Source organism: Apteryx mantelli, chromosome 3 (genome assembly GCF_036417845.1).
Source record: "Apteryx mantelli isolate bAptMan1 chromosome 3, bAptMan1.hap1, whole genome shotgun sequence".
Classification (NCBI taxonomy): Eukaryota; Metazoa; Chordata; class Aves; order Apterygiformes; family Apterygidae; genus Apteryx; species Apteryx mantelli.
The window spans coordinates 121738917-121754572 of NC_089980.1; the positions used below are offsets into that span (position 1 = coordinate 121738917).

At 39.6% G+C, this 15656-nt stretch overlaps 1 long non-coding RNA gene across 1 annotated transcript in view; it reads right to left on the reverse strand.

The window, feature by feature from the left end:
• Positions 1 to 2184: 2184 nt before the first annotated feature.
• The window catches only part of LOC106494741 (uncharacterized), a 149067-nt gene continuing 135595 nt past the window's right edge, over positions 2185 to 15656 (reverse strand). The window contains exon 4 of the long non-coding RNA XR_001294351.2: positions 2185 to 2830. This is a non-coding gene — a long non-coding RNA (uncharacterized lncRNA). The remainder of the gene's footprint in view (positions 2831 to 15656) is intronic.

Below are 15656 nucleotides of genomic sequence, written 5' to 3' on the forward strand. Positions count from 1 at the left end.
TTTGGGAATACAGCAAAAGTTAAAGGCATGAACAAATGTTCCTATTGCCCAGCCTGCACCTAATGTTTTATCCTGTCATCTTTGCTGTTTCACCTCCTCCTATTGGGAAAGATCTGGAGACGATCTGTGGGTTCATCAGAAGTTGGTGGCTGGGACTTCAAGATTCCTCTATCCCTGAAGTTACCCTGCCACTGAGGCACCTGGGGCTCTGCCCCACCTCTGGGGGAGAAAAATGAAATTAGACTGAAATGCGTTTATTTTCTCTTAATGTTAGGCATCATTCACAGCTGACCATTCATCATCGCAGCTCATCCCTATGAATGATTCATGAGGGGACAGCCATTCCCAGGGCCTCGGCTCCTGAGCCGCACATTCCACAGGAAGCGTTCCCACCTGGTTGTGCAAGAACCTGAGCGCCTGAGAAGTGCTGAGGGCTCTTCCTCTCTTTCTAAAATGGAGGCAAGGCACTATAACTCAATGTAACACCCCAGCAGCGCCATGGAGGGAGGCACGGGCCAGTAGGTCGCATGTCAAATTCCACACGTGAAAGACATCTCAAAGTACTCAATAAGCCCAGCTTTAAGAAGAGGCAGTATCTGTAGTTTGATCAGCTAGGAACATTGGGATTCAATATCCTACATGTGATTCTTCTAGCTGTCCACAAAATGTATGCATAAAACACACAAAACTATATAAAACTGTTGACATGTTTTGCAGATATCATGTAGTTTGTGTCCTGTGTTTCAAGAAACTGTCTGTACTTAAACTGGAGGCTCTACAAAGGACACAGTAAAGCCAGTTTTCATATCCATTTCTGATAAGTTTCTGAGCCTTGTCTAGTCTTTATATAATAAAGTGAAGTCTCACACTTCCATGCACAGCATGTATAGCACTTTCTACTTCTGACAGAACCAGACTTGTTCTAATGAGGCTTCCCAGCTTTAAATTAGCAATAATGTAAAAAAAATATCCTCCCTCTTTCTTTACCGTTACCTCAACTAAAGGAGAAAGGTATGACAGAGAATGTAGATGTCTACTCAGGAAGGACAGTTGGTAATATTACAGTAATTTTTACTATAAATCAGCTATTTTTCCAGGTATAACAACAATTTTGTATTAAGAAAAAATGCTTTAGGAACTGATAGTAGAACTGAAGCTGCAAACAATTTCTGCACTTCTTTCTATCATAAGCATAAAACACAAGTTTCCCTGTGTATGTTGCACAGAATGTAACAGCACAAATCATGAACATGTTTTACCCTGTTTTTCCTCTCTCTTGTGCCCTTGCTCCTTTAGGGGGAAAAAAAAAAAGGAGAGAGAGAGAGAGAGAGAGAGAGAGAGAGAGAAATTGCTTCCAGATTAGGATTATGTTCTACTAGCAATTTTAGGAAATCCTTAGATTCCAGCGGTTGCACTGAGCAAAAACAGTAGTGCTCCATTGCTTTCAAGCTCCACGTGAAAAATAAGATGAAATGCCAACATGAGATGACATTCCTAGTAGACTATACAGATGTTTAGAATACAAGAGAAAATGCTACTTCAAATTTGGGTTTCAAACTCTTTAAAACCATTTTGATTGAAAAAAAACATCATAGTTTCAAAAAATAGTTCCTAACTGGAAAGCCTATAAATCCACAACTCAGACTTGGAATTCACATATTGCTCTCTTCTTCAGTGAAGGGTAGTTTACACCAGTGCATAATGGGATTTTTTTAAAACATACAGCTTTTGTGGTAGATGTTTTTTATCCTATTTGGATAGTGCTATCTCTCAGCCTCTTTCTGACCTTTCCCTCATCGCACCACAGACTTAGCCTACAAACTATTCAAGGTTATTTATACCGCAATCATTGTTTATACAGAAGTGGGCAAGGGGGATTCAGTTTTTTGTAAATGCAGGAGGGCAATTTAAATAGAATGAAGTTCAGCTGCAGTGCCAGAATTTTTTACTATGTCTCCGTAAGAGATGTACAAACCACTTACTCTGCAGAGAACAAGGTTAGAAGTCGTGCATCATACACATGCTGGAATTACATGGTCTGTGGTAGACCTTTCCTGTGCCAGACCCAAACTCTGTTCTCAGTCTCTGGAGACCATGGGATTGTGCTGATATACGGTTGCAGAATTTGACTTTAAATCAGTAAGCAGGCACACTAGAAAAAAAACAGGCCTCTGCAGGCATATGTCCTTGATCAGATTTTATTTGCACATGGAAATCATTTCTAGTTGCAGAAGAAAGCCTTTTGCTGTCTCCAGGAAGACCAATACTGTGTAAAGACAGCCATATGTTACGTCACTCCACAGAAGCAGCAGTGGTCACCTTTGCTGTCACCAAAGAGAACCATGGGAGGATTTACTGCGGGGAGAGGGTCTAGCCACCTATTTTTCCCATTAACAGCAGTTAGTGCGGTTCAGCCTCTTCATCGCACAGATAAGTGGCCCCAACACCATCATACCTGCATGCAGCCCAGAGAACAAATTATACAAATCTTTGCTTCATACTTTTCAGTTTGCTTCAGATGAAATTTTCCCATGATTAAAAAATTCCAAAAGGAAAAACCACCAAAGCATTATGTATTTAATAAGCAGGCTGCTATAGGATTCTTTCCTTTGATATAAATGCCTCTTTTAATTGTCTCGGGGTCATATTTCTTTACTGAAAATCATTTTCAGTGATATGATGAGGGAAAACCAAATCTGTGCATAACAGTAGGACCCTTGAAACTGAAACAAGGACAACTCCTTCAAGTACAGTGTGGCTGCAATTTAGCGTCTCTACTCTTCTCAGTACCAGTCAGATTCCAGCCGTGTGCAGAACATGATACTATTATCTGCGGAAGAAAAACAAAGAGAGAAATAGAGGTTGGTTGTCTGGAACAAATTACTGTTGTTAAAGGTGAGGCATAAGAGAGCTTAAAAACCATCAACATTACATATGTTGTGCATGCCCATGCTGGTCACTACCTGGGAAGCTTCTATTCTTCACTAGCAGTTCTTTTTAACGTCTATAATCCTATGAGGAAGTTCTGAAGTTCTGGTTCAAGCTAAATGCTACCAGATTTAAACACACTAAATTTTAAGTGCTTAGGTTCATACTTATAACCTTGTATTACTTCTTCTTATTTAGTGTTTCAGGGATTTTTAATGATGAAGATAAAATTTTGCTTTTGGATAGCATTTATCTGTAGATCTTGGTGCATTCTACCCAAAAAGAGACAGAACTGAGCAACAAAGAATTGAAGACCACAGAAGAGCTCATTGGCAGAGACAAGATTAGATTCCTCAATTCACTGCTTTGCCCCCAAATCACACTGGTAACCAGCCTGGTCTTAGAGTCACATGCCCAGTATTGTCTCTGTTTTCCAGCATTCTCAAGATAGATCCCATAAGTGTCTCAATTGAAAAATGACAAAGAGGGAAGAAAGGAAATCAGAAAAAAAGCGGTGTGTGTAATAGATGTGAATGGAAATTCTTTGAACCAATTAGCTCAGAAGTGTGTTCATGCTGACATATGAAATACCTGTGGACTTAGAACATTTTTTCTATGATGCTTGATAAACCTTAAACCCATGACAAACTAGAAAATTGAAAGCTCAATTTTTCTAACAATAACACTTACCTACAGATTTTTCTTCACAATGCTTATACTTTTGTCCCCACAGTGAAGGATACTTTTCACCCTTATCGAAAGCAGAAAATTTTTCTCAAATTTGCACAGATAGAACTGAAATAGTTCATCTAGGCAGATGAATATCTCAGAAGAAAATCCAGCTGCCTGAAGGCAGGTTAGAAATGGAATCATTTTTGTAGGCACTGTCTTTCACTTCCTAAAATACCACTTTTTATTATGAAGAACTTGTCCCTAGAATAATCCCAGACTCTTTTCCATATTACTGGTAGGCTTCTGTGCATACATTTGTATCCAGTCTGTCCTCTAGATATTCAGCCATTCCCAGAGACATGGTGTGACTGCCGTGGCTCTTTTAAAGACCACCAATTCCTGCAGGATAACTAACCCACCGCCCACAAATGTACTGCCAAATGTCACTGCAGGAGACAAAGCCTCACCACTGCAAACAGATACTGAAGCTACCTCTAATCCATTCTGCTGTTGTGAATGTGCTTTCTGCAGTACATGGCAATCAAAATTGTGAAGTGGAGGTCAGACTGAATGACCCTCTGGGGACATTGACTTTTCCTGTGATTCCTATGACAAGTGCCAATGGGGCACGAGGCAGAAACTTTTGCTACTGCATAAACCTGAGAATTTACTATCTATTATAACTGAGCCATCACTACTACTCTGCCATCTGATGTGAAGTGCTGCACGAACCTACATCCTGAACATGTGAATAGCCTTCCTTTAACATGCTTTTCCACAGCATTAATTCATTATATAAAGGCCTGCACAATAAAATCCAGTGGAAACAGCATGGGCTTACATAAAATCCAAGCAACTCTTTGACAATTTAGGAATTTCTTTGCACTGTACAACATCCTTTAAGCAAAAGCCCACAGATAAAGACAGAGTGCGAAGTGACTTTCCTGGGGCTTTACTGCAATCAGGGCTGTGATGCCAGGAACAGCACGGCTCTCAGCCACGTTCATCAGTTATGCAACATTGAGTTGGAGCAATGTTAGATCAGGACCTCCCCCCCTGACAAAAATAGGGCTGACAAAGTTGTGGAAGGAGTCAATGCTTAATGACAGATGCAAGCACAGCGCAAGAGAATGCTGCTGGGAGCATAACGTAAGATAAGATTACGCTCATACAGAAGTGCTGTTTGCAGGAAGAGAGATGTTACCCCTCCAGCACACACACACATGCACATATACACATTTTATTGAATCACAGATTAACTTTTATATTATTCCTGCATGTTCAAAGGGCTTTTGCAGAGGGGAAGGCTGTGGGGACGGTTGTCCCAGTGCTAACAAGCAGTGCACAACAGTTGTCTCATTTCACTTAAGATAAGGAATTCCAACATTACACTAACAGAAGTGCTCAAAAAGCCCCTTTTCACACCTATACCGTGCTTTCCATCATGAGAGCAGTCCTCAGACACTAACTACTTAGGATTATTTCAGTAAATATTTGAACCCACTGACAGTCACTACCTGGTGTCAGTGGCAGGGCACTCAAAATTCCACGCAATGATCCAAAGCATGCACACTCCAATGGAAAGACATGTCCTGACTCCCATCCTGACTCACATGGGTTGAGGATCAGGCTCTTAGAGTCTGCACATGACTGGTAATTTTTAAATGATTACAATGAAAGGAAAGACTGTCTTTTTAATGCCCAAGAGCAACAGCTGCAATGTCATTGGGGTTGTGTTCCGAGATGCTCCTAGACTGCAGCCCAAATAAGTGTCTTAATAATACTTTGAAAGTATGTAAAGCACTTCTTTTATATGCAATGACAATTCTGTCTGGGCGCATCGTCTGTTTGTCCAGCCAGAACAGAATTAGACTTAATGAACCAGATTCTACTCTTATTTGCACTACATGCAACTACAGTAATTTTCATGAAGTACATCATCTGTAAATAAGGGAGACTTTGACTAAGTTACTTTATTTATGACAATGAGCTTACAATTAGATAACACCTTTCAACTCCAGTGGATCACCAGGTTCTCTAAAAACTAGCTCACTACTCAAGGCTTGACTCTATTTACAGGCATCTACTGTTTAACAACAGTTCTTAACCAACAGCTTCAGAAAAGATATAGAATAAAATATGTTATTGAAGCTACAGGAAGAGCTTTGGAAACCAGACTACAATTGCTTGCACTGGAATTTGACCAGAATACAGGCACTACACCTCCATTCTTGTAAGAAATACCACTGGGGCCTTTAATGAGCATAATTGGTGATGGCCTTGTCTTGTCATCAAATTCACAAGACAGCTTCTCCAGCATAGTGTCCCATGATGAGCCACAGGTGTATTTCTGACTCAAAGAGCTATTAAGTCACCTTTTAGTTGCAGTAATTGTTATTTACATGGTAATCATGAAAAGCATGCCTGATGCTAAATGGAGAATAAAACACAGAATAAATTCTTGTCCTGAAAAACTGATAATCAAAATGAGTCCATTGAGGTGCACAGTGCTGTCCACAGAAAGGAATAGCCAAGGTACCACAAATTACTATTATTGACATCTCAAAAGAAGTAAGAAGTGATGACCTAAGTGCAACATGAATGAAAATAGGGTGATGGTTGACTAAACAATAATAGCTCACAGCATGAGTGGGAGGTGAATTAGAAACAGACAAATGGACCAATATAATTTCCAGCATTTCTCTGATATTCCTGCTGCCCTTATAATAGACCAGTGTCAGGACAGCAGCATCCCAGACAATATCTGATATGCCTTGAGATCATAATTGCTGTCTCTGATAGATTTGGCTTTTGCGAGTTCTTCTTGAAAGGATTAGAGTGGGTAAGTTGTTATGTACATATAGAGGAAGACACAAGCCTGTCCAAAGTTCTTCCAGTCTGAAAGACAATCCACCACAAGTTTATAAATACCTGTGTGGGGAAAAAAAAGAACTGCTTTATTCTAAAACTCTCAGCTTTTGTCGGCCATGTCTTGCTATATAAAGCCAGACAGCCTAATGAATGATACCCACTTGTCAGCACTCTGCACACTCAGAGGTCAGGCATTTCCACATACTAATAGGCTCATTAAAATCTGGAAGCCAGTGAAGTTTGTAGCTCTTCCCCTTTCTGGCCAGTCTCTTATTTTTACCTAGAAAAGGCAATTGTCCATTTTCTCCTTTCATTGACAGGTCCTGTAATTAAAATAAAATTTGGGGAAATGGGGTACAGGATAGAGGGGAAGGAGGATAACATAGAAGTCTTGAGAAACTTTTAAGAGGCCACAGCTGCTCATTAGGCAAAATCTACACAGCCATCAGTATATAGTTGACTAAGGGAGCCATACCGCAGGGACAAGCAACAAATCAAGTGTGACATTCAGGCTTATTGGATGGAGAAAAGGCCTCTGGGAACTGACAGCATAGTCCTTGATAGTAAAGTGACTTCAGTGAAAACGTATGGAAGCCAGCATATGGTTATGCCATCTGATCACATATTATACTTTAAAGGACAGGGGTCTGGTAATAGCATGAGGTTACAATGTTACAGTGGCCTGCAGCATATGTGCTTCTCTCACAGCGAAAACTTCTGTCTGTCTCCTCCATACACCTACCAGGCTCTGTCCATCTGATTGACTACAGCAAGTGACTTTGACAGCGCAACATACAACCCAGAGAAGGAAGGGCTATAACATATTAATATAAGAATGTAGTCGATTACAATGTAAGCTGCTGAAAGTGAGCTGACTATAGCACAAGACTGGAAGAATGTGGCTGTCTGCAGGGTCTAGCTGTGAGACTGCATCTATCTATACCTTTAAGTGTGACGCTGGCTACAGGCAGCTGTCACACAACTGGAGTGGACTAGTGGGGTTATCACCCACCAAACCATTGCACCCATGGTTATTGTTTTAAATATACCTGCCATCTACCTCCTGACAGCTAACTATCTTTTGTCTCCACGAGAGTGAGGAGGAGAAAGGAGTCTCGCTGTGAGTTTGATTAGACAATTCTAAATCTCCAGTTTGACAGAAAGTTTTGTCCTTCAACTAGCAAATGCTGTTCAGCTCTTGTAGTTAATAGAATGATTCCATTATTAAGAACCTGATTTATTTTTAATGACCCTTCTGCTGTATATATAGGAACACCCTGGATATTATAATTGAAAAAAAATCCCTAACGGTTAATTTGTTTTGGAACAAATATACTGCCTGGGATTTTTTGAATAGTGGAGAGTAATCAAATGAGGTTCATTTGCTATATCTGAGATGCTATAAGAACACACTGAAGTGTGTGTTTTGTTTGTTTTCTTTTTCTAATATACGCAAGGAATATTTAAATAATAAAGCGTTACAAAAAATAGATCTAAATAAAATTCTTAATAAAGGGCAACCAATCCTGCAATCAGACCCTTCAGGCCTGTCCCGTCTGAAAGCCAGAGCGTCCACCTGCTCTGAGCTGACTGCTATATTTATATACGTATCAGACTGGGATTTGCCATTTACTCTCTGCCCTAAGTTAACAGAGCTCAGCCCTGCGCGGTCTCGGGGAGGATGCTTAGGATAACTCTGCACAGGGCTGTGGATGCCTTCTCCAGCTGGTGCAGCATGCCTGCCTGTGCCGCGCCACGCATTCAGAGCAATGGGCGATTCCAGACACCTGTCTTCTCCTTGTCACAACAGATTGTGACGATGCAGCAGCCCGCAGCCTTTCAGCCTTTTGCTTTCATGTTCCAGATCTCCTGTCCTGGAGTTTTCATGTGCAAGAGTTACCTGGTCTCACCTGTCCTTCTTCACTGCCGGTGCATGGGAGTCCTTACAGCTCTAAACAGCCCAGGCTGAAGCTTTTGATATCTCCGTTTACATAGATGAAGTAGACTGAGCTTTTTCCTCTTCAGTTGTATCAACTATTAGTATGTGAATGTTTTGTCCCTTTTTTCCCCTAAAAAGAAAGCTTAAAATGTTATTTGCTTTGGATTCTGAGAGGTACAAGCTTTACCACATGGCAGACACATGTGAATCCATATGCTAGCATGTCTGTAAAGCCGAAAGAGATTAAAGCCTGAAGCTTCTATTAAATACTCTCCTTTTTTTTCTCACATGCAACATTTTTAGATCCAGCCCTAAATGTTCACCGACTCATGAATATTTTTGAGCCAGCTCTATTCTTTGTGATAAATCACACTGCTTGTGTGTTGGTTTAGCGACAGATAGTTACCTGAAAACTTCTAAAGTAAAATGTTTTATAGCCATCTGAGGGGAAAAAAAATGTGTGATCTTTGCCTGACTGCTGGAACAATATGACAAGAGGAAACATACTGTATTCAAGGCCCACAGCATGCCAACTTTCTTTCTTTCTTCTAGAAATGGACAGAACTGAAAGGAAAATGACTGCTGGCATATTGTGAAAGTACTTCCAAGTTTGTACAAGATCCAGTGATAGATGCAAACACAGACAAAACCCTTCATAGGAAACTAAAAGTTTTGCAAAGAAAGCTGAAAAATGTCCTGTGAAAGAAACAGAACTACCATGGTTAGTCCTTCCAACAAAAAGAAACAGACGGTCTTTAGATTTATGTTTCAGAATCAGATTTATTGTAGATACTAAACTAAATATAGATATTAAAGCATGCTATTCACACTGTAAAAAGCACCTATCATATTTAAAGCAATGCAAAGAAACTTTTTCTTCTTTAAGAGATTTCAAATCCGGGCATTGCCTTGTCTCCTTAAAAGTTAGATACCTTGAATTACCTCACATTAACATGGTGCACAAGCACATAAACAGGCAGCTGGGTGACAAGCTACCCTGCATGAACTGCTCTGTGATAGCAGCTTGTATGTAGGCTTCCACACAGCAGTCTGAGGTAGCTGATCCCTAAGGGGCAAAACAAGCTCAGCTCTTGAATTAGAAATCCCTATGACATGGGAAGGAAAGATGTCTTCCATTCAGGTGAAGAATGAGAAGGAAACTACACATAGACCATTAGCAGGGAGCAGCTGTTCCTGTTTCCACATCCCTTCCCATCACGTTGACTGAGCAGGAGCAGCCTCTACGCCATCAGATGACTCAGATCATGCACCACACCAGACCTGTGCTAATGAAAAGACAGAGCTACAGGCCTTTAATTCTTCCCCGGGCAATGATGTTAAAACATTTATGTAAAAACAATCTTAAAAAATGATGAGTTCTTTATGGATTAGGGATTTTCTTATTTCTGGGTAAATATGAAATCTCATTCCTTCACAATAGAAATGTAAGAGGTAAAGGAAAAAAATTTCTTCCCATTGCTTGGTGGAAATGTATTAGCATAATACAGGCTTCTGTAGTTAGTCTAATAAACTGTGTTTCTTCCCTTGATTAAGAGTAAATCACATCATAGTTATGTTATCATCATTAATACGACATCACTGCTCTTTGAGTTGCAGAGAAATATTTCATCTCTGGGCTCTGAGTAAGACCTGACAAGGATTTCTTGCAGGGGTGAGAACAATTTCCATTGTCTAATTTAATGGTCAAAGTGAGCAAATCTAGGTTGATTTTTTCAAAGGAATCTAAGAGAATAAACCACCAAGACCCTACTGATTTTCAGTAGGATTTGGGCATTAATTCCCTGTAGGTGCCTTTGAAAACATCAGCCACAAGAACTCAGCCAAGAGTGAAATTCTGCTCAATAAACACCCAGAACACCACTAACATCAATTGCACTGAGTGGGTAGGATGAAGGGTAATTACAGTCCCAGCTGCCAAATTCACCTCAGTTGCAAGTAATCATGATTTGCACTGAAATTAGGAGGTAGGGGAGACTCAGAACCTCTGAAAATCAAGCCACTACTATTAAATGGTAGAACATGGACAGAAGCACTTTATCCGTGTTTGAAAATGTTGACCTCAATGGCTAGAGAAGGTCACACATTAAATCTATGCAGGGATGTGAATAACACCAAGACCACCCTGTTTCCCAATAAGCAGACCATGCCTCCTCTTTTATTAAAATTATTGTACAGTACCTTGGACTCTGTACCCAGATTAGTACTTCTGCATTCTTCATAATTAGATAATGTTAACAGTGGACTCCCCATAACTACCATAATTATACTAACTCACACTGTTTACATGAGGTTATATGCATTTGTAGTAAATGTATTTTTGCTTATTATTCTATTATTATACTATTATAGCATTGTTGTTTATTATACTATCCTACTCCTATTCTTTTATATGAGTCAAATAAATCAGAGTATTAAAACAGCCCTTCTATTAAAAAGTGGGTTTTTCACAGTGCAAGAACAGAGTAGCATAGTAATCTACCACCATCTGAACTTCTCAAGGAAACTCTTCAAGGGTGAAAGAAAGCACAAGTCTCTGCAATTGTAGCAGCTCATTACAGACTCCTAGCTTTCTGTAATTCCCAGTCCTTTCTGTGGAGGCACGTTTCAGAGGCGCCACTGCTCTTGACTCCAAGCAAGCTCTCAGGCCAAGCCCACCACAGCCATTGCACAGGCTTCCTGTTCTAATTTGGAGGGAACTCCATCCTGAAACATTCATTATATGAAATGAGATGAGAAGATTCTTAAGACAAAATATATAGCTCCACAAAGTCAACTCTACCATTCCTCGCATCAGAAGCTTTTGAGGCCATTTTCATATTACGCTATTAGATGCAACAGTCAAAACAAAAACGGCAGCTCAAAGAGCTTTCCTAGGGAGAAAAAAAATAAGATTAAATGTTTTCCAAAGCTTTTGGCTCAGTGGTCCATTGTCAACATTCAACATTTCTCTCAGACCACTCCACACATTTATCAGAAAATTTTCAGTAGAAAACTCTCAACTGCTTACAGGGATATGGGGACAACTATGAACCTGACATGCTGTCTTGCAGACAATCACTCAGAAAACATCAATCTACAGCATCTTATTGTTCTTATAATCATGATATCTGACCACCTTTAAGAGCAGATTATTTGGAAAAACTAGGTAAAGATTAATAGGCAAAGGAATAAAGTAAACACACCTGGACTTTCTCTGCAGCAAATACTCTGAAGTGATCAGTGATCTGGATCTAATCTCTTTCCTTCAGTAAAGCATAAATTCAGCAGTGATTTGGATCTCAGTCCAGACTTCAATGTTAGATAGGCCAGACTAAATCCATGATCTGCAGACATTTGGAATAAAAGCAAGAACATAACCTGGAAGAGCACTATCTCTTTTTGAAATTAGCCTTCTCCTTCCAATTTTGTCAGCTTGCCAGCTTCAGTCTGCCTCAAAACCAGTCACCAGAGAGAATGGCACATTTACCTGTTAAAGGCAATCTTTGCTGTGCGTTCTTACTAGTTCCACTTACTTGTCCAGGGTTAATACATTGATTAAAAAAAAAGGAAAAGAAAAGAAAAGAAAAGAAAAGAAAAGAAAAGAAAAGAAAAGAAAAGAAAAGAAAAGAAAAGAAAGAAACAACTTAAATTGCTTTTCCCTGAATCATCTAATTAAATTACCTCCCTACAGTAGCTGAGCTAATTGCTCTTAACCTACAATTCTGTATTCCCATTTCACCTTTGCTGGCTATTTTCTAACCACAGTTCCTATCAGTTTCCCAGAAGAAACATTCCACCACTTAGGGCAATGTTCTGTTTTCTTGAAAGAGAGATAGAAAGACCTTGGAGCTCCTCCAGAGTGAGTGGTAAGGACCTGCAATTTGAAGTTCAGTAGCACTATTCCTTATTCTCATGTTTCCATGCAGCCAATGGACCCTAATGGAAACCATTCTACTCTTGGCCATCTCCAGCAGTCAGATGACTCACTCTGAATAGTAGCTGGAAAACTCCAATCTCAGACCGGCCAGTAGGGAGAGTCTCATTATGGTCAACCCACAGGTTTCTCAGGCCACAGGCACTTATCTAGTATCCTAACTCACGCACAACTCATGGATGTGAAATAGGAACTAATTCAGGTAAATTTAGGAGAACAAGTCAGGAAAGGAGGGAAGATATAGGCAAAAAGTCAAAAGTGATGATCATAATGGCCCATTGTGGGCTTGAAATATATAAGTATAGACCTGTTCTCCTCTAGTAGTCTTGCTGTCACACATTTCCTAGCAACAGAGACAACCAGCATTCCTCAAGTCTCCCAAAATTATTGTTACCACATGGTAACAATACCAGAGAAAAAAAGGTCTTTTTGATAGCCAGTCTCAATAATTTTCCTCAACTGCCTGCAATACCAAGCAAGTTATGATAGGACACATCCTTTAAACAGCTCTCCACAATTCCACTCACAATCTTAGTGAAATCGATAGATGTGTCATAGGAGGAGTGCGGATTTCACAGAAAATCAGCCTTGCAGCTCCTCTTTTAGGTAAACATTTGAGGTTGGGATTGAAAGCAATCAGCATATCAGTATGAAGAGGTCTATACTGCCACTGCACATCTTGCATGCTTTTTGGATACAGAGAAAATAGACATATAGTTTATGGGCATAGTTTTCAGACAGGTATTTTCAGACTAAATATTATCTAAATTATACATAAAAAGGAGGAGAAAATTTATATGTAACCCATTTTATTTCTATATTCTGACTCAATATAGTTGAGTCAGATGCTGACCATTTTTCTTCTGGCAACTAAATGCCTTCTTCCTTTCCAGATTTATAGAGCACCACATTGATTTTAGGATTATAGTGGTTTGTCAAGGACTGCTTTTATTACCAGAATTTAAAGAAGACCAGGCCCAGCAACTGGATCTCATGAGCAATCTTGGGCACACAGATTAGATTAGTAAGGAACAGATTAATAGATATATAAATCTAAGTTTGAAAAAATGGAAATCACATTCAATCATTTCAGAAAAAAAAGGAAATATTTCTCATACTCATTTGAAACCAACAGGAAATTAGAGCTAGTAAAAAATTTTCAGTGAAATAAAAGGATATATTTTTCAGTTTGCTCCTCCCCATATTATGACTTTCTTGGAAAACTACCAAAACCAGCATCAGCATAGAATCCCCATTTTTCAGCTGGGTCGAATTTTGAGTGCCATCTTTAAAGACAAGGAAAGGGGGGGGGGAGGGTGTTTCTGTGAAGTTATTGCAACTGTGTAAGCCCTCAGTAGCCTGCAACAGTGAAATCAATCAATTTAACTCAAATATATCTGGCTAATAATTATTCAGAATAGTTTTTCTTCCTCTCAGTGGAGTGTGCGGGTGCGCAACATCCCGTTCTGATGTGACTAGTCAAGTACAAATGACTCTTTTATAATATTCATCCTCCACTGCAGCGAGCGCAAACCCGACTGCCTGAAAATGGCAGCCACGCTTCTGCAACTCAGGCAAACAATGCCAGCAGACTGTTTCATAAAACATTTCTCCCACTTCAGGACAAAGTCTTTCATGAAGTACAAAGAACAGGTGTGCATGTGAGCTAAGTTGTCTCTATTGTTTTACAACAAGCCCTCTCCTTTTTTTGTACTTCAGCCGTGCGTTCATTAAATGCAATTTAGTGGGATCATCAGAGCTTGAAAGGGCAGATCAAACAGCACTAAGACACCCAGCTGTGCAGGCCCCAATTCAGCATGAACATTAACCTCAGCGTTCAGCAATAATTTAGTCTATTTCAGGCAGGAAGATGCTCTGCTATATTCCTTTCTTGCATGATCCTCATTGGTTTTTCCTCTGAAACAGTGATATTTCCTCCTGAAACAGTCACATAAAAATTGCTCTAGTTTATCACTGTCACTACATATACATACATATGGCATAAGTGGTTATATATCTGTCCCACAGTTAATTTTAGAGACACGCCCAGGGCTCAACTGACATCTCAGAACCCCTTCCAGAGGAACAGACTGCTTCTATTATTATTATTTTATAATGCCTGGACTGAAAGAAAAGAAACCTCAGCAAATACAGTGACTCTACAAGCTCTTATTTACGTCTTTGTGGTATTGCAGCTGAAACCTGATGGCTGAGGCTAAGGATTGTGCTGAAGGCACTTATTTTAGGCAGAAGATGGTGATCAGAGATTGTATTTTAAAGGTAAATAGGGAAATGCTGCTTTTTTTTTAACCTTTTTTACTCCACTGGTAGCTAAAAGCACTCAAACACTGCTATTTCTAGCACCTGAAGATGAGAGATATGTACAGAATGATTTGCCTCCCAGTCAGATAGGCTGCACCTCAGCTGATATAACTGTATGCATGATATATCTCTCCATTTCACAGTATATTTCTTCCTGACATTTTTTAAAAGTGTATGAGACGTATAGTGGAACAAATCTCAAGAACTGGTCAAGAATTCACATCTGCAGCTGTCCTTAAGTTGACGAAAGGCAACAATAGGTGGTTAGTCTCCACGATGCTCTTTATGCAAACTGTTAAATTACATATTAGAGAGAAAATAGCTATTTTAAGTAGCTACTAGTGATATAGCTAAACAGTAGCACTTCTATTGCTGAATCCAGTACTGGAGACATCCAGGGAAAGGCCAGCTCCAAAAGATGAGTTATGGAGGAATTGCAGTTAGTGGTCAGAATGTAGAAATAACCTGTTTTTTTCCTCTCTCCTCCTGTTCTTTGCTTCTGTACCATACTGTGCTACATAAAAAATTTTGCTTGTTTTGATTTTTCCTAAGCACTGAAGTTTATTTTGGATCAGTGAGGTGAGAAACCTTCCAGAGGCTCAGGAGACTCCATAAGCCCGAGAGCCCAGCATTTGCACCTGTCAGGATCATGGTTTCCTTCAGCAGATTGCTAACTTGGAAATATAGCAGACACATTTCTGCATCTATTTCCTTCTCTGCCTTAACAAGAGAAAGCAGTATTGTGTAGGTAACATGTAATCGAAGATTTCATTTGTCAGATTAAATGGACTGTGATTTTTTTTCAAAGTGAATAAAAGCTGCAGCAAACTCAGTCTGCTTTGCACAATTCCCTGGGTACACAAACACTAGTGAGCTTGCCTTGGAGAACATTAGAAGGATTAAAAGACTATATAAAAAAGAATAAGTAACTGAGGTTACTCTGATTAAGGAAAGCAATGCTTGTCTGTGTGTTTGCATGAATCTTCACAG